At 40.8% G+C, this 27,253-nt stretch overlaps 1 protein-coding gene across 1 annotated transcript in view; it reads left to right on the top strand.

Moving 5' to 3' along the window:
• The first annotated feature begins 228 nt into the window (after window positions 1-228).
• The window catches only part of zgc:162160 (uncharacterized protein LOC561782 homolog), a 53,558-nt gene continuing 26,533 nt past the window's right edge, over window positions 229-27,253 (top strand). Inside the window, exon 1 of the mRNA XM_017714457.2 lies at window positions 229-462. The gene's annotated coding sequence lies outside the window, so the exon portion shown is untranslated. The remainder of the gene's footprint in view (window positions 463-27,253) is intronic.

Below are 27,253 nucleotides of genomic sequence, written 5' to 3'. Positions count from 1 at the left end.
TGGGCGTGGCTCCCACTAGCCAATCCTAGCAGTGGAGGCAGGACTAGATTTAGCCAACCCTGGTCCAGGATCCGGAAACCTCCGCTATGAGCCAATCCCAGTGCAGCAGGTGGGGCTGTACTAGCCAATCCCAGTGCGGGGTGGGCGTGGTTTTGACTGAATACGGGTGGGATTAAGCGCTGCTCCGCTGCTTAGCGGTGGAGGAACGTGCCTGAATAACAAAGGCGGTTTTTCTGTCATTCTGAGATTTATTCACCCGCAGCCGCGCGCAGGAGGAGCACAGCGCGAGATGCTGAGGCTGAAATAACGCGCGCGGACAGCACATATTCAACCCCGGACACTTCAGATGTGCTGAAAGAGAACAAGAGAGAGAGAGAGAGAGAGAGAGAGAGAGAGAGAGAGAGAGAGAGAGAGCAGCATCCCGCGGGCAGATGATCCAGAGGAACTAACTTGCCTCCGCCGGTGAGCTTCGCTTTTATTCCAGCTTTATTTCACTGAAACACGCGCGAACATCAATAACACTGCGAGGTCATCAGTGGTTCCAGTTGTAGCTCAGTTTATCGCGCGCTGTCAGCTCCTCTATGGTTCTCTCACCTGTAGAAGAACCTGTGTTCACTGAGCTCCTGCTGTTCTTCATCTCTGGCTTCAGTGATGCTCTTATTATCAGTAGAACTGATAGCTGTAGCAACAGTAGTAGTGATGTTGTTGTTGTTGTTGTTTTTGTTGTTGTTGTTGTAGTTGCTGTTATGAATGGAGGCGGTGTACTCTTCTGAAAAGGGGTTCTGTATACACTCTTTGAAAAGATGGTTCCTTAAGGGTTCTTTAGTAAAGACAATGGTTCTATATAGAACCATGAACACTCAAAGGAACATTTGCATGCTTAAATGATCTGTGCATGATGAAAAGGTTCTTCAAGGGTTCTTTAGTAAAGGCAGCTGTTCTTTTTAGAATCATGGGTTCTATTTAGAACAATTTCAAGCTTAAATATTTCTTTGCATGTTGAAATGGTTCTTTAGATTGATGGAAATGGAGAACATTTTGTGTATTGTTCTATGTAGCACCAAAAGGGGTTCTTCTTCTGTTACTGGCTTGATGTAACAACAGCATAACCTTATTTGGTACTACATAGAACCATTTTCAAGAAGGTTCTGTGTAGAACTATATACAACACAGTCTCCTACAATCCAGAGAACGATTTCACCATGCAGAGAACCATTCAAGCATGTACGTTTTTTTGAGTGTTTGCCTTCACTGAAGAACCCTTGAAGAACCCTCTTTCATAAAAATGTACAGTACACCCTTAAAAGGAGTTTGTAATGTTTATATATAGAACTGGGACAACTGGTGCGCTGATTAAATGGTTCTCCTCCACAGTGTGCAGAGCTTCTTGTATGTGGTTCTTTACAGACATATAAACTATGATTCTGCGTGGCACCAAAAAGGGTTCCACTACTGTTATGAGTCAACCCTTTTCAGCACTATACAGAACTGTTTCTTAAGAACCATGTACAAGAGGCTCTCCTTCACAGAGGAGAAGCATCTTTGCTACAATGGAGATCCTCTTGTTTATGATTTTCTAAAGATGGTTCTAGGTAAGACAGAAAAGGGTTCCATTAGAGAACCCATTTTCAGTATGACATATACCCATTTTAAAACATTCTTCGAAGAGAACCATATACAAGAAGCTTTCCTTCATAGAGAAGAACCTTCTCTGAGATGGAGAACCTCTGACATATAGTTCTTTATAGAATTTGGCTTGCAACAAAAGCAGAACTCTTTTTTGTCCTATGTTCTATGTTCTATGTTCATTTGCAGTTCTTTGAAGAAACAGGTTCTCCATCATGGAGACAAGCCATTTAATCATGCATTTAGATGGATGTTGAACTGTTATGGTTCTGCAATCATATTGTTTAGTAAAGAACCCTTGAAGAACCCTTTTAAAAGGTGCCAGTCTTCTTGTTGTTATTATTTCTCTCGCTGCTGTCAGAACAAAACATTGTATCTCCACAATGGTAACTTTACAGGAGAAGGAAAAAACCTACTTTACTTTTAATGTAAGTCAATGGAACCAGACGTATTTCCAAGTCATTCTGGGTCGTTTCTTTTGGTCCATTCACCATGAAATTTACACACAATGTAAAGAACAAGAGGCGTTTTCAAATTATGTCAAAAACTGAAAAATGATCAAAAATGGAGATACAAGGTTTTGGTCTAACAGCAGTGATGTTATTAGTGTTAGTGAGCTGGCAGTTCTAGTGTAGATGTTTCTGTTATCATTATTGTTCCTGTAGTTGTTTTTGTGCAAATGCCCTCCTGGACAGCTTGTTTGGCTCTTCAGCTCCTTTCACATTCGGTGTGTTTGTTTACGAGGGCTGCATGTGTGAAACAAACAAACAGACAGATTTAAACCTGTGATCATGTGTTATCATATTTATAAAGGCTCTTTATTTATGAAGGCCATTTATTTCTAAAGGCTCTTTATTTCTAGAGGTTCTTTATTAATAAAGTTGATTTATTCTGCCTGTATGTATGAAGAGGCTCCACTCTGAACTCTCACTGCTCATGAAGATGATCAGGGCTGTAAACCCAGCTCTACTCTCTGACTCACCTCTCGCTCTGTTTTCATGTAAAAATGGAAAGAACTGCTCGTTGTGGAGATTCTACAGTCTGTACTCCACTGCTTTGTACATTACAGTAAAGGGAATAGCTCTATTTAGAACCCTCAGTTCTATATAGAACCATTTGCATGCATAAATGGTTCATCACAAAGTGAAATGGCTCTTCAGTTTGATGGATAACCTGTTGTTTTAAAAATGATTCTTTAGGCACTCTAAAAAAGATTGTTTTCCAAAGCTTCTTTAACAAAGATGATGGTTCTGTATAGAAGCGTTTAAATGACCCTTTGCATGACTGAAGGGTTCTTTACATTGTGAAAATGTTCTTCAGATTGATGGACAGATGTGTTTGATGAGATGTGTTGCATAGGGTTCTGTATAGCACCCAAAAGGGTTCTTCTCTTGTTACGAGCTTGAAATCACAACAATAGCAGAACCCATTTTGGTGCTAAATAGAACCACTTTCTTTCTTGATGCAGAGTACCTTTTAATCATTCAAAGGGTTCTTTAAATGTCCATGCTTCTATATAGAACCACTTTCTTCACTAAAGAACCTTTGAAGAAACCATTATTAGGAGGGTATCACCAAAAAGGGTTCTGCTAATGACACCACATCAAGCTTGTAACCATAGAAGAAACCTTTTGGGTGCTGTGTAGAACCTTCACCAAGCAAATAACTATATAAGCCTGAAAACAGTTCTATATTCATCTTAATTTTCTATATAAAACCATTGCCTTTACTAAAGAACCCTCGAGAAACCACCTGTTTTAAAAAATATTTGTTTCTGTGTTTGGTGCGTTTATACACCGAACTAAGTTGCACCAAAATAACAACTTTATTATTTAATGTACAATGATATCAGAGTCATGTCAGTATCAGCACATAATAGTTGGAAAATTTGGACAAATTTCATTGATATTTCAGACTAATATGTGATTTATTTAACGCCAGCAGAGCAGAATGTTTTGGGGACGCTGGGTTACTGCACTGAAATATCTAATGATCAAAAATTGAATCACGTATGTTTAATAAAATAATTCTCTGAATGATTTACCAAATTATTCAGTGAAGCATGACATCTCAAATTTCCATTGTTCAGCTCAGAATCCTGTTTATAATATAATATATCGCTGCTGTGGGGACAAAACCACATATCTCCATTTTTCAGTTTTTGACATCATTTGAAAGAACTCCTCATCCTGTATGTTATATGTAAATTTTATGACAAATGCACCAAAATAAATGACCCAAAATGACTTGGAAAGACGTCTGGTTCCACTGACTTACATTAAAAGTGGAGTATGTTTTTTTCCTTCTCCTGTAAAGTTCTCATTTTGGAGATACAAGGTTTTGTTCAGACAACAGCGATATATAATATAAAATGGAATGCACAAAAGATGCACCGTTTATATTGGCATACTTTATGGTTACACTTTAATGTTCATATTGAGGAAAAGAGATTTTATTTTGGCCACAAATAAGGACACACTGTAAAATATGATTCAAAGTAAGTAAAACTGGAAGAAAATTCGAGCTTCAAATAATAAAATAACAAATGTTTAAAAGTAACAATTTTTTTTTATTTGGTTATTTTTTGTCATACTTTACTGAACATTATCATAATTCATTCTAACAGTCCAAATCTGATACTGTTGTATTATTAAACCCTTATTTGATGATGAAGACTGCATGACGAAGGCTGCATGGTCAGATTCTGCTGTTTTCTTGAAGCACTGAGCTCCAGCACTCACAGCTCCATGCTGGATAGAACTCGCTGGACAAGACGTTCATTACTGAGATCATTGATTCAAGAAAAATGCCAGTTATTTTTAATTTTCCTGAGAACTCAGTTCATTATCTTCACCGTGGGAGTAGGCTGATCGGCTTAATTTCAAACGGTGACTGAATACGTTTAAAGGTACACTGAGCTGAGCAGAGTGTAAGTAAATCACCAAGATAAATAATTAGGCCTGTAACCACTGTCCTCTATGTACAGCCCCCTTTACCCTGTTCTTCAGTGGTTAGGACCCTCACAGAGCAGGTAATATTTGTGTGGTGGGTCATTCTCAGCACTGCAGTAACACTGATGTGGTGGTGGTGTGTTATTGTGTGCTGCGCTGGTCTGAGTGAATCAGACACAGCAGTGCTGCTGGAGTTCTTAAACATTGTGTCCACTCACTGTCCATTCTATTAGACACTCCTACAATGTCAGTCCACCTTGTAGATGTAAAGTCAGAGACGATAGCTCACCTGCTGCTGCACAGTTTGTGTTGGTCACTTCATCAGTGGTCACAGGACGCTGCCCACAGTACACTGTTGGCTGGATATTTTTGGTTCTTAGTCCAGCAGCGACACTGAGGTGTTTAAAACCTCCAGTAGCGCTGCAAAGGTTCTCAAAAAAGGGGAACTCCACAGATTTTTCTCAATTTTCCATATGTAAGTGTTTAAGATGTAAACGGAGGTGTTCAGAGTGGTGAAATGCTCCATTCTAGAGAAACAGAATTCAGAATTCATTCAGTATTGTTCACAGTGGTGGCGATAGGAACCAGACGTCCACCTCTAAAAGCTTTTCTACTTGAAAGTTACTACTTGAAATGGTTATGAAGTCACTGCCTGATGACTGATCCATTCATGGTGGAGGAATACATGCAGAATAGTACCCAAAGAAAACGTATTATTTCAGATTTTCCACTATTTTCCATCGTCAGCATTCCATATAAACTCAGAAGACTCGTGTAGGTTCACTGGTGGTTTTAGACAGTAAATAAAATGTCTGTAGTTGTGTTGTAGTCATGGTGACCCCTGGTTCCTATGACCCCCACTGTAAAGACATCTGAACCATGTCACACCAAACTGCCCTGAACCACTCTGATTAGATCTCACGCACTGAATTATGCAGAGATTTTGAAAAATGGGTGGAATTCCCCTTCAGCTGAAAATCAGGTTAATTGGGTTTTATTAACTTAAACATAATGTCTGAGGGGTCGGAGCGTTTACTTCCTGTTGACCTCCTCCGGCTGGAAATGCGAAAGTCTGCCAAAAACTGCTGCAAGTTTAATGGTGGCCATGTCAGAAATGTGCAAGGTGGCGTGTTCCTCCTGCTCGGGTCTTTGTTCCTTTGCGCTTACTGATGCAGTCTGTGTGCAGCGGCGTGTGCGCAGGCCTCTCCACTTCACTTGCTGATGGACATTAATCATTCAAGCACGGTTCCTAAAACCACAGCGACTTTAAATGAGCCCTCAAAGACGGTAAATCAGCTCCATCTGCAACAATAGCTGTGACTCGCTGCACTCCAGAGCTGTTGAACTGATAATACTCCAGATGTAGCTGATCAGCTGAGACGTGTCTGGTGTCTAAAGTTTACTTCTTTAGTTTTAGCACTGGAGCTGTGAGGCCAATGCAGGGCGTAGCTATAACTTAAATTAAGTGGCCAGCTTAGACCCAGAGATTTTGTTTGGGGTGGCACACTGTTTAAAAAAAAATAGCATAACATAGTTAAACAGTACACAGTTAAATTAGGAGCACTTTACCTGTGTCTACATAACACATTCATACATCTTCCATTAACACTTCATATCATCCATGAATGTTTAACTCAGCATTTAGAAAGCAAACATGTTTTACATGATATTAATATCAGAGAACTTGTCTCCAACGCTAGAGGGCGCTCCTGCGTGAGTCCAGAATGAATGAGTTGATATGGAGCATTTGAGTAAAATCACAGTTTATAAATGTTTCAACATTTTTAATTATGAAAGAATACAATCATTTCCTGAACACAGAGCGGCATAAAACATTTGAACACTGCTGTTATATTTTTAAGAGCTTTTTAAACTCGAGTTATAGGAGTTTAAAACGGCATCTCATGTTCGTTCATGACATCTGTGAGTGCAAACAGCCAATGAGCTGCTTCGCTCGCCAACCAATCAGCACTCAGTTCCAGTTACGTTAGTGTCTGCTGCCCAAAAATATATAGGTGAGATGTTTTTATTTGTTTAGTGAAATACATCCTTCTACTTTCTAAAATTAAAGGAAAGTTCTGGGCGTGTGATTAAAAACTATTTTAGCTTTTCATTTTTAGCCCTTTACTGCCATTCAGTGAGGAGTCCATCATAGGCGCCCTCTGCTGTTTAGCAGTCCTGCTTTTGATATATAATGGGGGAAATAAGAAGTGGCCAGGCTCCTCATAAACCGGCTCTGTTAATATGGATACAATATAATATAATATAATATATTGATATAATATTATTACATTTTTTCAAAATACAATTCTTAATTTTTATTTTGAAAAACTATATTATTTTCAGTGAAAATGACCTTGCTTCACCCCTTTGGTCATTAGGTGCTTTGACACTTTCAACTTTGTTTTAATTATTTGTTTCTCCCTAAACATTTGCTTTTTGTTATTCTTTATCCTTTTTACTCGTCTTTTTTCTCATTTTTACTGTGTACATTGTTGAGAAAAGCATTATTTATCCTAGGTTTAACTCTCTTGGCATTAAATGCTCGCACTTTCATCCCCAGGATTTGAAGATTTTATTTTATTTTTAGTGATGTCATTCCTTGCTTATGGAACTGCCGAAGAAAACGTATTATTTCAGATTTCCCATCATCAACATTCCATATAAACTCAGAAGACTCGTGTAGGTTCACTGGTAGTTTTGGATAGTAAATAAAATGACTATGTTTGTGTTGTAGAAAACTGGGGTCTATTTTGCCTCATAACACTCTGCATGTGTCCTTCCATCATGAATGGATTTTAACCCTTTCATGTCCTCACCATATAAAAAGCAATAGATTTTTTTTGGAGCAATAATAAAAACAATTGGTGTTTTTTTTTTTTTGGACCCCCACCAATGTAAAAATTATTCATGTCTACTAAAAGGTCACGATGGCACTTTGTGGCATATATAGTCAAAATCAAATCAAAACTATCATAAAACAGTGTCTCAGTCATCAGGCAGTGAATTCATAACTATTTAATGTAATAACTTTCTGTGAGGGAGCTTTTAGAGGTGGACGTCTGTTTCCTATCACCACCACTGTGAACTATTCTGACTTGGTAAATTTCTCTAGAACAGAGCGTTTCACACCAAATCACTGTAAGTGACTTTGTTTACATCTTAGCCATTTAATTATACAGACTTTTTGGAAAATCAGTGGAAATTCCCTTTATCAGCTCAAGGCATGCAGTTTGCACAGCGCTTATTGATGTGCCTAGGCTTCCATTAGTTATTAGCTTCATAGCTCCAGTGCTAAAACTGGAGAAGCAAACTTCAGACACTGAACATGTCTTGGCGGATCAAGCTCATTTGGTGTAAACGGGCAACTGGGTAAATCTGATATGTCCCTGAACTCTCGCTTTAATGTGACAGACTAAAGAAGAGGGGATAATCTGGAGAGACGGTTTCAGCTGTGCTCAGCTCTCTCTCTCTGTCTGAGTCAGAGCTGAGCCACTGCAGTGTGTTTTCTCTGCCACCTGGACTCTCTTTGTTACGGCATCACACCTTTACGCTTTAACAGCCTTGTCCAGAAGCCCCCCTGGCGGCGGCGGTCCTGTCTGAGGGAGTTAGAGTCTCAGACAGCCATGTTGTGGATGTCAGAGAGATGTTTAAACTACAGAGAGCAGAGCGACACTGAGAGCAACTGATCCGTTACATTTCCCCTTTCAGCTCGGCTGCCGTAACAGCCATAGTGACACCATCAGAAAAGAGCGCTTTAAAGAGCCCTGTATGCCATGTTTATCCTCATTTTGGGCTCCACTTACATTGTTCATGTACGTTTATCAGTGGTGGGCTGTGAGTGTTAGAGCAAGGACTTCAGTTTGGATTATAAATATCACAACAAGCACTAACAATAATAATTCTAATAACGTAATGCTAATTTCTGTAAGCGCCACTATGGGATTCCTAATGACACGTTAACATTAAGCTAACGCAGGTGCACGTAAACATTTTTCAACCATTCTAGCTTGTAAAGGTCAAGCTATATGTTTTATGTGAAGTTTGTAACAGACATTATTATATATCTTAGCTTGTAAGAGTTTCAGTGTTACAGTCACTCTTTCAGTTCTGACAGAGCTGCCGCCGCTCTTTAACATTCTTAGTAGCAAACAGAAACCTGCCTAAAACATTAAGCCAACTAAGTGATGTATCTAGAACTTAATAAGAGGCCTAGAGTGACCTTCTTGGCTTCACACATTGTAAATCAAAGCTGAAAGGGTGAGGCTAAACTGCTGTAGCCTGAATAGGTGGGGCTAAACTGCTGTAGGGTAAATGGGTGGAGCTAAACTGCTGTAGCCTGAAAAGTCGGGGCTAAACTGCTGTAGGTTAAATGGGTAGAGCTAACCTGCTGTAGCCTAAATAGTTCTGGCTAAACTGCTGTAGACTGAATTGGTGGGGATAAACTATTGTAGACTGAATGGGCAGGTCTAAACTGCTGTAGCCTGAACAGGTGAGGCTAAACTGCTGTAGACTGAATTGGTGGGGATAAACTATTGTAGACTGAATGGGCAGGTCTAAACTGCTGTAGCCTGAACAGGTGAGGCTAAACAGCTGTAGGCTGAATGGACGGGGCTAAACTGCTGTAGCCTGAAAAGGAGGGGCTAAACTGCTGTAGACTGAATGGGTGGGGCTAAACTGCTGTAGACTGAATGGGCAGGTCTAAACAGCTGTAGGCTGAATGGACAGGGCTAAACTGCTGTAGACTGAATGGGCAGGTCTAAACAGCTGTAGGCTGAATGGATGGGGCTAAACTGCTGTAGACTGAATGGGTGGGGCTAAACTGCTGTAGACTGAATGGGTGGGGCTAAAATGTGGTAGAATTGTTAGGGAAGTTCCTTGGCTCTTTTTGTTCATTTTAAACTTGCCCAGTAACTGGTGGACACAGCAGAGCTATAAGCTGATTATGTGGTTTCTGACACTGTATCGTTCACTGTTACCTATAGACATAAAATAAAGTATGTTAGCATAGTTAGAAACAGTAACAGCCACCTGGAAACCTGAATTTTGCCCATACTTTTGTCCATTTTTATAGATTTTATAGGTACATCAGTGTCACTACATTAGCCTCAAAGCTCCAGTGCTAAAACTAAAGAAGCAAACTTCAGACACCAAATATGTTTCTGCTGATGGACTAGATTTAGAGTAAATTTGATTATAGCTGAACTATCTCTTGCACAGAGCCAACCGAAATCCCATAATAGGACAAAGCAGAGATGGAGGACATCACCCAGGGCTGTAATTAAACCCCAAATGAAGGAAATTCCCCAGGAGAGGCGTCCGCTTTTCTCAGGGGAACAGGAAACTTATGAATAGCCTTAAACTCCAAAGGCTTTCAGAGGAGCATCAGATATGGAGGAAAAAAGGCCTCTAATGGCGTCTGCTTGCCAGACTTGCTTTGTTTTTCTAAAGAGCTGTGTTCAGCCAGCGAAAAACCATGATGCACCCACCTGCTCCACGTTTTCACTTTAATGGAACCGCATCAGTGAACCAAAAGCTGCGGAAATGTGGTTCTATTTTTGGGCCGGGCTGGACGCTGTGCTGTCCTCTGGCGTGCGTGTTGTTCAGCAGAGAAATGGTCGGGGTGAAGCTGGAAGACAGCGTTGAAAGGGTGAATGATTTAATGGATTGAAGTGAAGAGGCTGAAATGGTTTTAAAAATGCAGTAATTGCGTAATTAGCTCATTCCTCAGTCCTGATAACTCTCATCTGTGTCCATTTCAATGTACCAAAGCATCTCTCTGAGTGTTTTAGCGTTTCATTTCAGCAGTGCTCCAGTTCAATGATGATCTTTTAAAAAATGGTTGAGATTTTTCATCTGCTGTGCTGCTGTGCAAGAGCCAGAGACAGAAACAAGGCCTGAGACTAGTCTTGCAAGCCAGGCGTACAGCTGTCGTCAGAGCACGTTTTTTTGTTGCTCAATTTGACCCAGGGCGGCCTATTTTGACAGAAAGAGGCCGTTTGATTGACAATGACATTAATTTCAACATGGCTCCCATAAAGCAAGCTCGGTTGATGCAGTGGCGTGATTAGGATCATATACACCCATATGGAAAATATATATGAATATATATTTTTTTATATAGTCGCTGTCCAATGAAAAATATGTCCAAAATATTAACTTTTCAGGGGAAGGTAAAAACACTCTTACTTTTCAATGTAAGACAATGTAAAGAGATTTTGTTCCAAGTGATTTTAGAGCATCTCTATTGGCCCATTCATCATACACAATGTAAAGAACAGCTGAGTTGAAATGATGTAAAAAACTAAAAATCAACAAAAATGGAGATACATAGTTTTCATTGGACAGCGGTGATATTTGAAGTACATTTGAAACACATCACAGTCGATGCTGAAATACATTCTAAACACTAAAATGTGTTTCAGAATATTTTCCCACGTTAACCAAATACATTTTAAAATGCATTTATTTAAAATGGATGTGGAAATATTACACATAGAAATGTTCCATACAAAAACAAAGGTATTTAAATGTGTTTATCAAATCCATCTGAAAATATCCAAAATTCTGTCTGATGCTTTTCACTGACTGATATTGTGACAGCGAGCGAGGTAGCGGACGCCTGTGCGGAGGTAAGCAACTTTTATTGAGGGCAAATCCAAATCAGGGTCCAGGGTCAAAGAGCCGTACAGATCGTGGGGTAGACATGACAAACCAGAAACAAACAACAACAGATATTCAAACAAAGCAAACATCCAACAGAGCAAGGACAAAGACCGATACAAAGACCAGCAAAGACAAAGTGCAAACACAGGGCTTAAGTAAAGGGTAATGAGGGACAGGTGAACACAATCAGGGGCGGAGTAACCAAACAGGGGGCAGGACTTAAACCAAAACAAAAAGGCACATGGAGTGGGAGGAGCCAATCGTGACAGATATCTTTAGAAATGAGTTTGTGTTCCAGTAAATGATCAAATGATCCTTCAACAGGACAGAAGCGCGTGTTGTAGGTACTGATACTCTGTGAAAATGCAGTTATGATTTGATATCTTTTTATGTGAAATACATTGTATGTTAGAGTCTCTCTGCAGACGTACATGGTTAATGTAAAGTACAGTGCAGATCACAGAAGTCAGTACATTTGATTGCATCTGTAACCTTCATTACAACTCAACACAGATAATAACTAATATAAATAAATGCATTTTAAAATAAATTTAACATTCATTTTTGGCCATGTTCATATATTGCAAAAACCTATATGATAAATATATCTGGGACATATTTTTTGTACATGTGGAATATACAACGACAAATAATGTACATGTGAGCTGGCAATGAAAATGCAGGGTTGTTTGCTTTGTTTACAACATATTGGGACAAAACATCAAATATGAGTTATAAAACTTTTTGCAGAGGCGACATTTTATGCTTGACGGTTTTATAAATTCAGTAAATATACATTAATTTTAAAAATAATAATAATCATACAAATATGCAGAGGTGTGTCTGTGTAGAGGATGTTTTTACCTAGAAAACCAAAAACAGCGTTTCATTTGACCAGCCTAAATTTCTGCATATGAATCTATGTGATATGTATGTAGGTGGGGTTTTAATAGTTTTATTTGCCAGTAAGACTGCCTGATGAGTGGAGAAGCAGTGTACTGGTCCCCATTTTTAAGAACAAGGGTGATGTGCAGAGCTGCAGTAACTACAGAGGTATAAAGTTGATGAGCCACACCATGAAGGTATGGGAAAGAGTTGTTGAAGCAAGGCTAAGGCGAGAGGTTCAGATCAGTGAGCAACAGTTTGGTTTCATGCCCACAAAGAGTACCACAGATGCAATTTTTGCGTTGATAGTGTTGGTAGAGAAGTACAGAGAAGGTCAGGAGGAGCTACATTGTGTCTTTGTGGATCTAGAGAAGGCATATGATAGGGTGCCAAGAGAGGAACTGTGGTACTGTATGAGGAAGTCAGGTGTAGCTGAAAAAGGTAGGGTTACATCAGGGATCAGTTTTGAGCCCCTTCTTGTTTGCAATGGTGATGGAAAGGTTGACACATGAGGTCAGGCAGGAGGCTCCATGGACCATGATGTTTGCAGATGACATTGTAATCTGTGGTGAGAGTAGAGAGCAGGTGGAAGAGAATCTGGAGAGGTGGAGGTTTGCACTGGAAAGGAGAGCAATGAAGGTCAGTAGAGACAAGATGGAATACATGTGTGTGAATGAGAGGGAGGCAGGTGGAAAGGTGAAGATGCAAGGAGTAGAGGTCGTAAAGGTAGATGACTTCAAATATCTTGGGTCAACCATCCAGAGCAATGGACAGTGCAAAAAAGAGGTGAGGAAGAGGGTGCAGGCAGGATGGAGTGGGTGGAGACGGGTGTAAGGGCTGATGTGTGACAGAAGGATAGCAGCAAGAGTGAAAGGGAAGGTTTACAAGACAGTAGTGCGTCCTGCTATGATGTATGGTTTGGAGACTGTGGCTTTGTCTAAAAGACAGGAGGCTGAGCTGGAGGTGGCGGAGGTGAAGATGCTGAGATTTTCGTTGGGAATGTCAAGGCTGGACAAGATTAGAAATGAGCAGATCAGAGGGACAGCGAAGGTGGAGCAGTTTGGAGATAAAGCCAGAGAGGCCAGGTTGAGATGTGTTGGACATGTGTTGAGGAGGAATAGTGGATATATTGGTCAAAGAATGTTGGAGATGGAGCTGCCATGTAGAAGGAGAAGAGGTAGACCTCAGAGAAGGTTTATGGATGTAGTGAAGGTGGACATGGTTGGTGTAAAAGTACAGGATGCAGTGCATAGGGCAAGATGAAGGCAGATGATCTGCTGTGGCGACCCCTAAAGGGAGCAGCCGAAAGAAGAAGAAGAAGATTTGCCACTAAGACAGTTGTTTGTTTCAAGAAATAGTGCTTTTGGGAAGAGCTGTGTTGTTGAAAGATTCAACAAAGCAAAATAAAGGCTGTGTATTCCTGTCCCTGTGTGATTGAGAGCTGAATTGCTGCTATGGTGTCCCAGGTGGTTGCTAGGATATTGCTAGCCAGCTGCTACAGTGGGCTGGGGTGCACAAACCGTTGCGTATGACTGTAAGTTAGCACTATTATAAGTGAGCCAATCGGATTGTGATGGACTAAATACCGATACGGACCGATATTGGGCTGAGAGCTGCATGAGAGCTATATTCATCGTTTCCTGTTGTTGTTGGGGAGGTCGCGCGGTTGGACTGTGTGCCTGTAAAACACTGCAGGAACAGAAGGAACAGTGATTAGAGTTCTAGCCGTGAGGAAGGTTCTCCTGCCAGCTTTAACAGCAGATGAATCAGTTATTAGACGCACTGCAAAGTGTCCAGGAGGAGTTTAGTGTCACAATCCATCAGCCTGCACTCACAGCGCCAAGCTGAGGAGCCGGAATATGTTTCAGTAATCATGGAAAACATTTTGATCTGAAGGCTTATGGGCCGTTCCTCACGATCTCTCCTCATCCTCCAACAAAACCAAAAAAAAAAAAACTAATGTTATAATAGCAGGAGATTAATTTACCTATAAAAATAATATACAGAGATTTTTTTATTCATCTGGAAATCCAGGTTAAGTATCATATTCAGAAATATTAATGTAGGGGGAAAAAATTGAATGAAGCAGGATTTTTCTTGAAAACGATGGTTCTTCAAGGGTTCTTTAGTTAAGATGGTTCTTAAACATAAACACTCAAAAACAATTTGCATGCTTTAGGTCATGGTACATGGTGAAATGGTTCTTCAGAATGAAGAAGAATGTGTTGTATATGGTTCTACACAGCACCAAAAAGGGTTCTTCTGGCATTACAACCTTGACATTGCAACAATAGAAGAACGCTTTTTGGTGCTATGTAGAACCCTTTTCAAAAAGGTTCTATGTAGAAACTTATACAGCACATTCTCCATCAAATTGAAGAACCTTCCATGATGCAAGGAACCATTTAATCATACAAAGGGTTCTTTGAGTGTTCACAGTTCTATATAGAACCATTTTATTTACTAAAGAACCCTTGAAGAACCATCTTTTTTAAGAGTGTGGGACATACAGATGGTACCTTTACTTCTGCAGTTTTTGAACTTTTAAGGTGGAACAGAAAATTTGAACAAGAAGCTGGCAAACAGGAAGCCTCATCATATCTATTTCACTAACAAAAACTTTTTTTCCTTAAGCATATTTAAGCAGTAGAACCCGAGAGGGAGTGTGTTATCATGAAATAGCATCATGGTTGTGATTTGGTCGCTGTAGATTTTCACAGCCGTGATATTATTGGCGAAAACACACGACCATTAAATAAATAAAGAAATAACAGTTAAATAAATAAAGAAATAAATAAACTGGGCCGTGAGCGCGGCGTTTAATATGTTTTAATGTTCGCAGTTCCTTCAGCCAAATTCCTTAACAAGCAGCTTGTTGCTACATCAGAGTAATGAACTCTGCCCACTCGCTGCACAGCCGGCAGTTCGTTCTCCAGCTCCTTACACTAAATTCCCAAACTGTCATCACCACTAAGCACCTTTTCAGTCAGCAGCTGTGACAGAAGAACAGCTAAACAACCTGGAATCAGCCAGAAATTAACCTAATACCACTCGCTAAATGTGTAGTCTGATCTTCAGAGTCTGATCAAATCAGACTGAGCCATAAAACTATCACAAAATAAAGTTTAGCTCAGTTTTTTTGACTTGTGTTGCTCACCTTAGCGTTGCACGTCCATGAATTTGGGGGGCAGAGCTTCTGAAGGAGCACCGAAGGGAGGGGTGTATTTGTTTTACTGTTGAGTTCAAATATTAATAGTTGTTCTCCAGATTTACTAACTATGGCTTTAAATGTGGCATCCAGCCCCACCCTCGATCAGTATTGGCTATTAGCCGATCGTGCTGAAAGGCAATCGGTGATTGGTATTAAAACATCTGCAATTCCATGTTTGAAGAGTTTCAGGGCCTGCACTGTTGATTCTTGTGGATGATCATTCCAGATTGAGGATGATCAATTGGGTATAGAGCCGGTGATGTATAGACGGGTTATGAGGGGGCAGCTGTCAGACGATGACTTATTTTTGCTGCAGTTTAGCCGGCCAGCCATATATTCTGGGATTCTGTAATGGGATTCCAGGATTACCCTTTCGGTGGCATGGTGTGTAGCACATTAGTCTGGGATCACAGTTATAGAGGGTTTGATCCCGGTTCCTCTGTTTTGGGGCAGTTATGGGCTGGAGGTTAGGGAAGGTGGCCAGTTCGATCTCCTCAGCCGACAGTACGTGACTAGAGTGCCCTTGATCAAGGCCCCTATCCCCCAACTGCACCCTGGGCACTGTGGTTAGGGCTGCCCACCGCTCTGGTCAAGTGTGCTCACTGCTCGGATGGGTTAAAATGCAGAGGTGAAATGTCCCCTTTGTGGGACTAATAAGAGTCACTTTAAGAATCTTGAGTTATCATTAAGCAATTGAAGCTCAGGGTGGATCTCAGTCAAAGAGGTCTCCCAAAGACACAAGAGACTGGGGCAGTCCATTATAATGTGCATAAAAGTTCCCCAGAGCCTTTTGTGGACAGGAAGTACAGTAGAGATGAGGACTTTAACCCATTAAGTGTCTGACCCTGGGAGCCAGATAAGCTCTGTGGCACATGTTCAGATGGATGACTTGATGGTTGGGAGTTAATTAACTCTGTTCCAGTCTTTTTGCCCAGTGATATTTACAGATACATGTGACATAAACTGGGCATTAAAGTAAAAGATACCATTCTTTTTGCAGCCTCTGTGATCCGACTGATTATTTGGTGGTCTTTCAGATCCAAACCCCAGGCGACACCATGTGATTTCAGTGCAGAACTACGTCTAAAATAAAAGATTGCACCCCCATTAATAGTTACAGTACTTTTAAAAATGATAATAACAATAATATTATCAACGGCCTCTCCCCTCCTAATTTGGTTGGCATGACTGTAAAGGTTCTATATAGTTACAAAAACAGTAGTGGAACTCAGATAGATAGGTGTCAGACAGAACCATTTAAACAGATAAAGAACCAGTAATGCATTTAAATGCTTCTTGTCACAGTTCTGTGTATAACCATTGCCTTTACTGAAGAACCCTTGGAGAACTGCTTTTTTAAATGGTCATAGAACCTTTACATTGCAGAAGAAGCTTTACAAAAATCATTCTTTAAAGAACCAACCACTGAAAGGTTCTTTAGGGAACCAAAAGTGATCCGTCCATAGTGTTGCTCCAAAGAACCCTTTAATGCTTAAGAGCTTTTAAAAGATCTGAAATATCCGACGTGTGGAGCACTGTTTAATTCCAGATGTTATTTCATAGCTTTATTATCTTCACTGTCATTGTAAAATGTAAAACGCCTAAAATGTAAGGAATAAACAGGCGTGTCCAGACTGTTGCTGGGTACCGTAGGCATGGCAGGGGAACCCGAGGCATCTCCTCATTTCGGGCAGTGATGGCGAAACCTCTGGAAATAAAGGGATTATGTAAAAATAGTTGAAAGGGTAATTATGCAAATAGTTGTGTGGGTGCTGAGAGATAGAGCTTATCATGGAGATTTCCGCTGCTGTACCTACGATCCACACAGTCACCCGGGACTGAGATAAACCTGCTCTTCTCTGCCCTCAAGTCAAGAACCAGCTTCTTCTGACGCTGATTTTCAAGCAGATACTGACAGAAAAAGAGAAACGCTGAGAGACGCTGGAGAACAGAGGATTGTTTGAGACTGATACATTAACAAAAACGTGTTCTTTCTCTCCGTCACATTCTCCATCTTGTACATACAAAACCTGTAGGGTGTCTGAACTCGGCTTCTTTAGTTTTACACTGGAGCTACGAAGCTAATGTAGCTAAGAAGTAATGGAAGCTTATGTACACCAGTTAGCATGATGCTAACATGCCTAAGTCATCACACTTTTCTCTCAAAGCATGTGGAGTCATTCAATAATCTCTAATAAACTTTATTATGCGGTTTCTGGCAATGGACTCGCTGTTGTCTATAAACACATGGATTAAGTATGTTAGCATAGCTAAAAACTAGGGATTTATCAGAAATCAGAAATCTGATTACTGTCTGACTCATCTGGACCTGGAGTATCCTCATTATCTGATTACTCAACTGCATGTAAACACATTTATCAGATTACTAACAAAACCTGATTTTCTTCAGTTATCAGATTATTAAGTGCATATAAACACACTCACAGTTTAAAAATTTGAACGATATCTCAAACTGATATTTGATGATGTGTTTATTAGGGCTGGACTATTCAGATATTCGTTCGCTGGGTAGGTATTTAGTTTTTGGGATTCAGAGATTCGGGCTTTTTTTGCTAAATGAACTACAAAGTACTGTAACGTTTGAGGTTCTCAGGAGAAACTTAGACGACTTGAGGTTTCATAACGCAGCTTTATTGTGTCTGTGCGTCTGCCCTGTGATGGACTGGCGACCTGTCCAGGGTTTCCTGCCTTCTGCACAATGACTGCTGGGATGGGCTTCAACCACCATCCCCCCAAGACCCAGAAGCATAGGCGGTTTAAAAAGTGTGTGTGTGTGTGTGTGTGTGTGTGCGTGTGTGTGTGTGTGTGTGTGTGTGTGTGTGTGTGTGTGTGCACGTACATCAGCCTACAGCTTCCATATCAGAGCAGAGCTAAAACAGTATCAGCATCTTTAGGTCTGAATTTTATCTGTACTTCTGTTCCTGTTTACAGTTCAGACAAAACCGCTCAGTATTATTCAACTCTACTGTTCAATTAACTGAGATCAAAGCTGAATATTAATAATATTTACTCACCTTTTATTTACAGACAGAGAGAGGGGTGGGGGTGAGAGAAAGAGAGAGAGAGACAGAGGGAGCAACACTACAAAAGGGAGATATAATAGAAAGAGAGAGGTAGAGAGAGAGAGATAGATGATAGGGAAAAAGCTAGAGAGAAATGATAGAGAGAGAAAAGAGAGACAGAGAAATGATAGAGAGGTAGAGACAAATGAAAAAAAAAAATAAAGAGAAATGATGTAGAGTGATAGAAAGCGAGAAAAGAGAAATGATAGAGAAGAGCATGCCTATTAGAGGTCACTGAACACATGGAGTGAGGTGAAGATTTAGCTGTGCAGTTAGCATCATGCTAACTGGTGGGTATAAGCTTCCATTACTTGTTAGCTACATTAGCCTCGTAGGTCCAGTGTAAGACTAAATGCATTAACTCCACACACTGTTTTGCTGGGATAAACATACAGATTTCCCCTAAAACATACACCTGCTGCAGGACGAAGGTCAGAGTGCGACAGATAAACAAGACAAGCGAGTCAGAGCGTCCATCTCTCTGTTTCTAAATCAGAGCACTGTCAGATCTCAGTGCTGCTCTTCTCCTAATCCCTCACGTCTCTCTCCCTCTGCTTTTGTCCTCTCTGGAGGAGGAATGTGATGGATAATGGAGGCTCTTAAGAGCTCTCTCTCTCTCTCTCTCTCTGCTTTTCTCTCGTGCTGAAGCTCCTCTGGTCCATCATGCAGCTTTATGAAGGTTATTTTTTTTACCTGGTATTATCTACACTGCTTTTATTCCATTTAGTAGGAGATAAAAGGGGGATTCTGAAGAGCTGAGAAAGACAGACAGAGAGTCTTATAACAGAAAACAGCACCATCGTGCTTATTGGACACCACAGCTGCATCTATTAGGTTACTCATCAAAGCTGATTAGTCGCCTACAAAGAAGTTGACATGGCAAACAAAAGCCTTCATGTTTTGTAATGGACATCTGATTCCCACAGACTGTAATACAGTACAGGAAGTGTAGGGGGCGATATGGCTTCTACTGTTTAATTTATAAAGTGCTCTATAATGTTCATATGATCCACACAGTCATTCTGACAGACTGTAACACACTATAAGAAGTGTAGGGGGCGATATGGCTTCTATTGTTTCATTTTAAAAAGTGGTGTATAATGTTTATATGATCCACACAGTCAAATCATATTTCAATTTAGGATCATTTTCTTACCTTACAGCATCTTATAAGATCTTAACTTACTGTTACCTAGAAGTTAACAGCTAAAACGTAAACACGTAATCAAAATAATGTTAAAAATGGGACTCACAGCTGCTGTTACTGATGTAAAAAAGGTCAAACAGAACTAAAGTGTGATCACCTGGAAGTAGTGAATAATGTGAGAGTGCCCCCTGCTGTTTATCAGACCGTTGCTGCTCCCCAGTTTCAGTCTCCATTTCCCAAACACTTTAGCAGGGCGCGCTAACGTTATTCCTCCTAATAAACAGACACACGTTCAGCTCTGTCTCTCTTTGTTTACTGCCATCACTGTAATGTTTCATCATCAACATTAACACATGAAGGTAATAAGAGGGACGGTAGAGTTCGAGTCTGCAGCGTCTGAGATTTTTAAACCGCAGAGTTAAAAAAGAAAAACTTCTCACAATGAAAGCAGCGTTTTACAGTTTAAATAAATGTAGCTCATTATGCTGGTAGTGTACTATGCTGCCTGACACAGCTGCCTAAAAACCATAGAAACAGACCTTAAACAGAAGTTTAGTTTATCCTAAAGTTAGGACAGTATTTAGGAGGTTTAGTCTGGTCAGGATGTTTGTGTGATACTGTTTTCTTATCTGGAGTTAATGATGAGATTATGAAGTTAGGACTCTTATTCTGTAATAGCTACTGTCTTAAATTCAGTCCTCATGGAGACGGTGTCTGAGTAGATAGAGTAGTTATATTAGTTTATTAATCCAGTAACAGTAGATTGGATAATTGATTACAGCAGTGATCAATAGTTTCAGTTGTATTATGCACATACACAGGCAGCTCTCGTGAAGGACGTGTGAGAGCCTCTCAGCGCTCTGCTCAGAGCAGCAGAAGTGTCCTGTCCCGCTGGTCTGGCCAGTTGGTGACATTTCGCTCTGACCATCTCCCAGCGCACAGTGACGTCAGAGCGCGGGCTGCTGGGAGACAGTGGTGCTTCACTGAACTGACCACTAACCCACCCCAACATTGTCACTGCACCACACTCTGCTGCACTCAGCACAGACTCGACTCGCTGCTAAAACATTTCAGCAAATCATCTTAAATCTAGCCTAGATATGCAGTCGTGTGCGATAGTGTGGGCACCCCCAGGTCAAATAAATTGTATTTGTTGATTTTCTAAGTGAGTAAGTGAACACGTCGTCTACAGAGACACACTTCCGAACATTTTAATGCACCATTACTGCTTCATTACTGCTGATTTTGACATATTAGTGAAATGTGAGATGTGCAATAACTTTTCTGCATTTTATAGATAGATAGATAGATAGATAGATAGATAGATAGATAGATAGATAGATAGATAGATAGATAGATAGATAGACATAATTGCACATAAACTCACATATATTAGGAAGAAATAAAAACAGATATAAATTAGGTAGGAGTAGAAAATAGACATCATTTTGAGTAAACTATGAGAGAGTAGGAATACTTGTACACTATATTTCCAATAGTATTCACTCATCCATCCAAATCATTGAATTCAGGTGTTCCAATCACTTCCATGGCCACCGGTGTATAAAACCAAGCACCTAGGCATGCAGACTGCTTCTACAAACATTTGTGAAAGAATGGGTCGCTCTCAGGATCTCAGAGAATTCCAGCTTGATACCATGATAGGATGTCCAGTCATGAATTTTCCTCGCTTCTAAATATTCCACAGTCAACTGTCAGTGGTACTATTATTAATGTCAGCAACTCAGCCACAAAGTGGTAGGCTACATAAAATGACAGAGTGGGGTCAGTGGATGCTGAGGCACATAGTTCGCAGGTCACCAAGAGTCAATCGCTACAGACCTCCTTCCAGACTTCATGTGGCCTTCAGATTAGCTCAAGAACAGCATAGAGAGCTTCATAGAATGGGTTTCCAAGGCTGAGCAGCTGCATCTAAGTGCAACGCAAAGTGTCAAATGCAGTGGTGTAAAGCAGTGGAGACGTGTTCTCTGGGGTGACGAATCATGCTTCTCCATCTGGTAACCTGAGGGACGAGTCTGGGTTTGGTGGCTGCCGGGAGAATGATAATTGTCTCACTGCATCATGCCAAGTGTAAAGTTCGGTGGAGGGGGAATTATGGTGTGGGGTTGCTTTTCAGGAGTTGGGCTCTGTTCCAGTGAAAGGAACTCTTAATGGTTCAGCAGACCAAGAGATTTTGGACAATTTCATGCTCCCAACTTTGTGGGAACAGTTTGAAGACGGCTCCTTCCTGTTCCAACATGACCGCACACCAGTGCACAATGGATGAGAGAGTTTGGTGTGGAAGAACTTGACTAGCCTGTACAGAGTCCTGACCTCATCCCGATAGAACACCTTTGAGATGAATTAGCAGAGACTGTGAGCCAGGCCTTCTCTTCCAATATCAGTGTCTTACAAATGCGCTTCTGGAAAAGTGGTCAAAAATTCCCATTAACACACTCCTAACCCTTGTGGAAAGCCTTCCCATATTAAACCCTATGGATTAAGAATGGGATGTCACTCAAGTTCATATGAGTGTGAAGGTAGACAAGCAAATAGTTTTGGCAATATAGTGTTTAACTCTTTGCCTATTCACAAAGCATATAGGACAAATTTGTTCTATTTACATGAGAGCAGGTGTTGCACATGTAAGTGTGTATGAGGTGTATCTATGTATTTTTTCCCAGTGTGTTCAATTCAGTGTATAAACAGCAGTTGTGCATTAAAATTGAAGAACTGTGTTCGCTACAGAGAGTGTGTTCACTTGTACTTGTACTTGTACAGCCTTCAGGGAACTGCAGACATGGTGCAAATGTGCCTCTGACTTAGACGCACCCTAGAGCCTTAGAGGCTGTGCTCTAGGTGCGGCCTTGCCAAGATGCTGGTCTGCTGTGGAGGTCTGGAAAGCCAGAGAAAATTGGAGTGATGCGAAAAATAAGAGTAACACACTTCAATCTTTACAGGATTACAGGCCGTTATTCTTCCTCTCCAACCACACAAGACTTTTAATTGTAGTCTTCAGGAACCTGGAAATATCTACATTCAGTATCTGATCTTTGAAGCTTCAAGCGAGGATCACTGTGTTCCCCCTGTTATGTAATCCTATCCTGCTTTCTGAGAGCAATATACTTGAAATAGTGTAATTTTGGACAGTTTCTTTCTTAAACTGCCACTCTGTAATGGTACTGAATGCACTCCAGTAGTGATTTTGAAATGGCAGTGCCATTGCATCATAACATCTAGGTATCTATATCTATGGCTGTAAGGCCTGAAACATACTCCACACAAGGATGCAAATGCAGACACTTTGAGCTACGCAGACCGGATTTCTTGCATAGTTGCGTTCAAAAATGTGTCACAATGCATTTCATAACGTGACGCAAGCAAGAGCTGCATTTTGAGCGTTACAGCAAGGGGCGCTATAACGACAGCCAAGCCTGACCAAATGGTCTTGTACGACCAGCGTGCTTCTCAACTGCCATGGCAGACGAGCAGTTGAGTCTCACATAAAAATATGATTATTGGCATAAAAATATGATTATCACATTTCCATTCCAAGAGACAAGGTAAAGCAGCTCACACTCCTCTAATGCCCATGTTTAGCTGTTGAGGCTGTTGGAATAACAGTAGATCCCTCTATTGGTCCTCTATCCAATTGGTCCTTTATTGCCTCCTTCAGTGCTGAGTGTTTCAACCTCTATAACAATGTAAGAATGTGCAGTGAGTTTGTACAGAAGGACCGAGTGTTTGTGGTGCGTTGACTGAGTGTTGTCATTTGTGTTCACGTCCTTGTGTGAAGTATGTTTTAGGGCTAACCTTGCATACACACCGTCAGTAACGCAACACGTCAAGGAGGTCATTGATTGTCAATGAGAGCTGACGACTTCCGGTGATGCAAGGCAGTGTGAACTTTGGCCCCACTAAGTGGGCGGAGTCAGCGATATGACAAAATGAGTGGACTTTAACTTTATGCAAATAAGGAGGGAAGTGATGTGGCAGTTACCAGTAGGAGCTGAGTATTCAGCCAGAGAACTTGTAGAGATGAGAATGGCCACTCTACGATGTCTTCCGGTTTTCTCAAACGCTAGAGGGCGCCCCCGAGTGAGTCCAAAATGAATGGGTTAATATGGAGCATTTGAACACTGCTGTTATATTTTATAGGAGTTTAAAACATTGTCTCATGACGTCTGTGAGCGTGAACAGCCAATAAGCTGCTCTGCTCGCCAGTCAATCATCACACTCTAGGAGCAATGTCTGCCTCCTGCTGCCCAAAACCTGTTCGCTGTAGAAAAAAGGAAATATATTTTTAAGATTTCTTTGTTTTTTTAGTGAAATACATCCTTCTACTTTCTAAAATTAAAGAAACGTTCTGGGTAAGTGATTAGAAACTATTTTAACTTTTAATTTCTAGCCATTGAGCCATTTACTCCCATTCATTGAGCAAGCGCCCTCTGCTGTTTCACAGTCCTGTTCCTGATATAATGGGAGGAATAGGAAGTAGCCAGGCTCTGATTCAGCAGCATGGTATGTGTTTTATCTCTGCCACTGTGAAACCGTACACTCTTTATGGTTCCTAGATAAATACCAAATACTGTTTTCCTCACAGTCTGACTGCACAGACAGGGATTAAATAAACATAAGCACACAGTTGATTTCTCACCAGGACTTTTATTTTTAGCGGGAACACATCTGATTTGTGCTTGGCATCAGTTAAACCATGGCAACCAAAGGTCAGGAATTGGAGTTCAGAAAAACCCGTTGGCGATGACTGCTCAGCGATTTGCCTGCCAGCGCTGCCAGTGGAACGCAGGGTTACGCCAGGTAAACTAACCCCGCACTACGGAGGCTGTACTTAAGCCCAGGTGTGAGCTTGTCAGTCGCTTCAAAACTTTGTGGTAGGAAACAAGATGGAGACTGAAGTGGTGTAAAGTTGGATACACACAAACAGCTCAGGAACCAACAAAACCTGTGTTGAAAAATATGACTTACACACCCTGATGACACTGTTTGGCTCATATCTCTTTAAAACGCTGACCAGTCTCTCTGGATATTGGTGGGAGGCCAGGGCTAGGAGATGTGGTAATGTAGCCAGAAGCTCATGTTGGTTGACCTTCTATAATAATGCAAAAAGTCAGTGTTAATTTGTGCCCCGTGTTCGGCTGCTCCCTGTGCTCCCCTGCAGTATGAAAAAAAAATAGTGCTTTTGGAACATTGAAGCTGTAAATCTCTTCTAGTAGACCAAAAATAAAATAATGAACATTGAAAATGAGCCTAATAGGTCGCCTTTAATAGAGCCATTGTCTTTACTCAAGAACCCTTGAAGGACCGTCTTTTTTAAAAGTGTAGTTATTCACTTCCATAAAGAATCAGAAGATGAGCTCAGTGAAAGCACTGCTCTGTCTCGGGTCAGTCGGATTGCTGTAATTGAACTAATTAGTTTGAGACGCAGGACTGAATTAATGAGGGTAACTCAGAGGACTCAAGGGAGACGCTTTCGACATCCAGCTCCTTACGCTGATCACACTGAAGCGTGGCGATGAGAACACTTTATTGGCCAGGAGATGCAGCTCTGACTGTGAGGAGAATAATTACACACACAAAAACACACTGAGCCAGCATCCATCACAAACCACACACCATTACTGCAGAGGAAAACCTCTTTATCTAAGTGAGGAGTGAGGAATATTCACTGCATTTCCAAAAATATAACATAATTAAGCGGTTAAGATGTAAACAGAACGGTTCAGAGCGGTTTGGTGTGGAACACTCTCTGCTAGAGAAACTTACCGAGTCAGATCTGTTCACAGTGGTGGTGATAGGAACCAGACGTCCACCTCTAAAAGCTCCCTCACATAAAGTTACTACATGAAGTGGTTATGAATTCACTGCCTGTTGACTGAGACACTGTTTTATGATATTTCTGAGACAATTATGGTGCTAAAACTTATTTATTTGAGCTCCATTTGTAACAGTTGCTCAGTAGTCCAGGGGGTCCACTGTCGTATTTTGCGCTTCATAATGCGCCACATGTTTTCAAAGGGAGACAGGTCTGGACTGCAGGCAGGCCAGTCTAGTACCCACACTCTTTTACTACGAAGCCACGCTGTTGTAACACATGCAGAATGTGGCTTGGCATCGTCTTGCTGAAATAAGCAGGGACGTCTCTGAAAAAGACGTTGCTTGGATGGCAGCATATGTTGCTCCAAAACCTGTACTTTTCAGCATTAATGGTGCCTTCACAGATGTGCAAGTTACCCATGCCGTGGGCACTAACACTCCCCCATACCATCAGAGATGCTGGCTTTTGAACTTTGCGCTGATAACAATCCAGACAGTCCTTTTCCTCTTTGGCCCGGAGGACATGACGTCCATGATTTACAAAAACAATTAGAATTTTTTTTTTAAACTTTGCGTCAGTCCATCTCAGATGAGCTCAGGCCCAGAGAAGCCGGTGGCGTTTCTGGGTGTTGTTGATATATGGCTTTCGCTTTGCATGGCAGAGTTTTAACTTGCACTTGTAGATGGAGCGACGAACTGTGTTCACTGACAGTGGTTCCTGAGCCCATGTGGTAATATCCATTACAGAATGATGTCCGTTACAAAAATCTGTTACAAAATGGGCTGTTTTTGCAGCTTGATTTCCTTGTTTACCCTGTATGGACTACAGATTGAACAGTGAATTGTTTTTGAAACGTTAATAATGTTTGCATTTTGTATCAAAGTTTTATAAAAGTGAGGATGTGGGCCCTTTGAAATAGTCCCCCCAAAACTTTTTTCAGATTTTCCACTATTTTCCATCAACATTCCATATAAACTCAGGAGACTCGTGTAGGTTCACTGGTGGTTTTGATAGTAAATAAAATGTCTATATTTGTGTTGTTGTCATGGCATTATCTCGGGGCCAAGACGTAGCAGCTGTCAGACGGTGTGTAGGTGAAGCACATGGCCAGCCTGAACAGAAAATGAATACATACATAGATAAGTTACATAAAATTGCATCTCGGTCCGGTCTCTTATATAAGGTAACAGTCATGGGTTTTAGCAATGTCCACTGCATTTTGTGGACTTTCACATAAACATAAAAGTCAGATTTTTCTTCTCAGCCAACTTTCAGCCATTTCATTTCAATGAAATGAACTTTCAGCCATTTCAAATTATTTTAATTTTGGTGGCATTGCCCTTTAGTAGTGCTGTAGATGGCCTATAATGTCCCATAAATCTGAGGCTCTATAATCAACTGTTTCACACCAAACCACTCTGAATGACTCTGTTTACATCTAAACCACTGCCTTTTTTTAATTTTTGAAATTTTGGAATTCCCCTTCAATAGTGCTGTTGATGTCTTATAATGTCCCATAAATCTAACTCTTTACATTGAATCATTTCACCCCAAACCACTCTGAATGACTCTGTTTACATCTCAACCTCTGAATGATGGGAATCATTTTGGTAGAATTGCCCTTTAATAGTGTTGATGTCCCTTAAATCAGAGTCTCCACAATCAGCCATTTCACACCAAACCACTCTGAATGACTCTGTTTACATCTCAACCTCTGAATGATGGGAATACTTTTGGTAGAATGGCCCTTTAATAGTGTTAATGTCCCTTAAATCAGAGTCTCCACAATCAGCCATTTCACACCAAACCACTATGAATGACTTTGCTTACATCTCAACCTTATGGAAT

This window comes from Pygocentrus nattereri, chromosome 24 (assembly GCF_015220715.1).
Source record: "Pygocentrus nattereri isolate fPygNat1 chromosome 24, fPygNat1.pri, whole genome shotgun sequence".
Taxonomy (NCBI): domain Eukaryota; kingdom Metazoa; phylum Chordata; class Actinopteri; order Characiformes; family Serrasalmidae; genus Pygocentrus; species Pygocentrus nattereri.
Note: the sequence above shows the minus strand (reverse complement) of the source record. Positions and strands in the feature narration are given on the sequence as shown.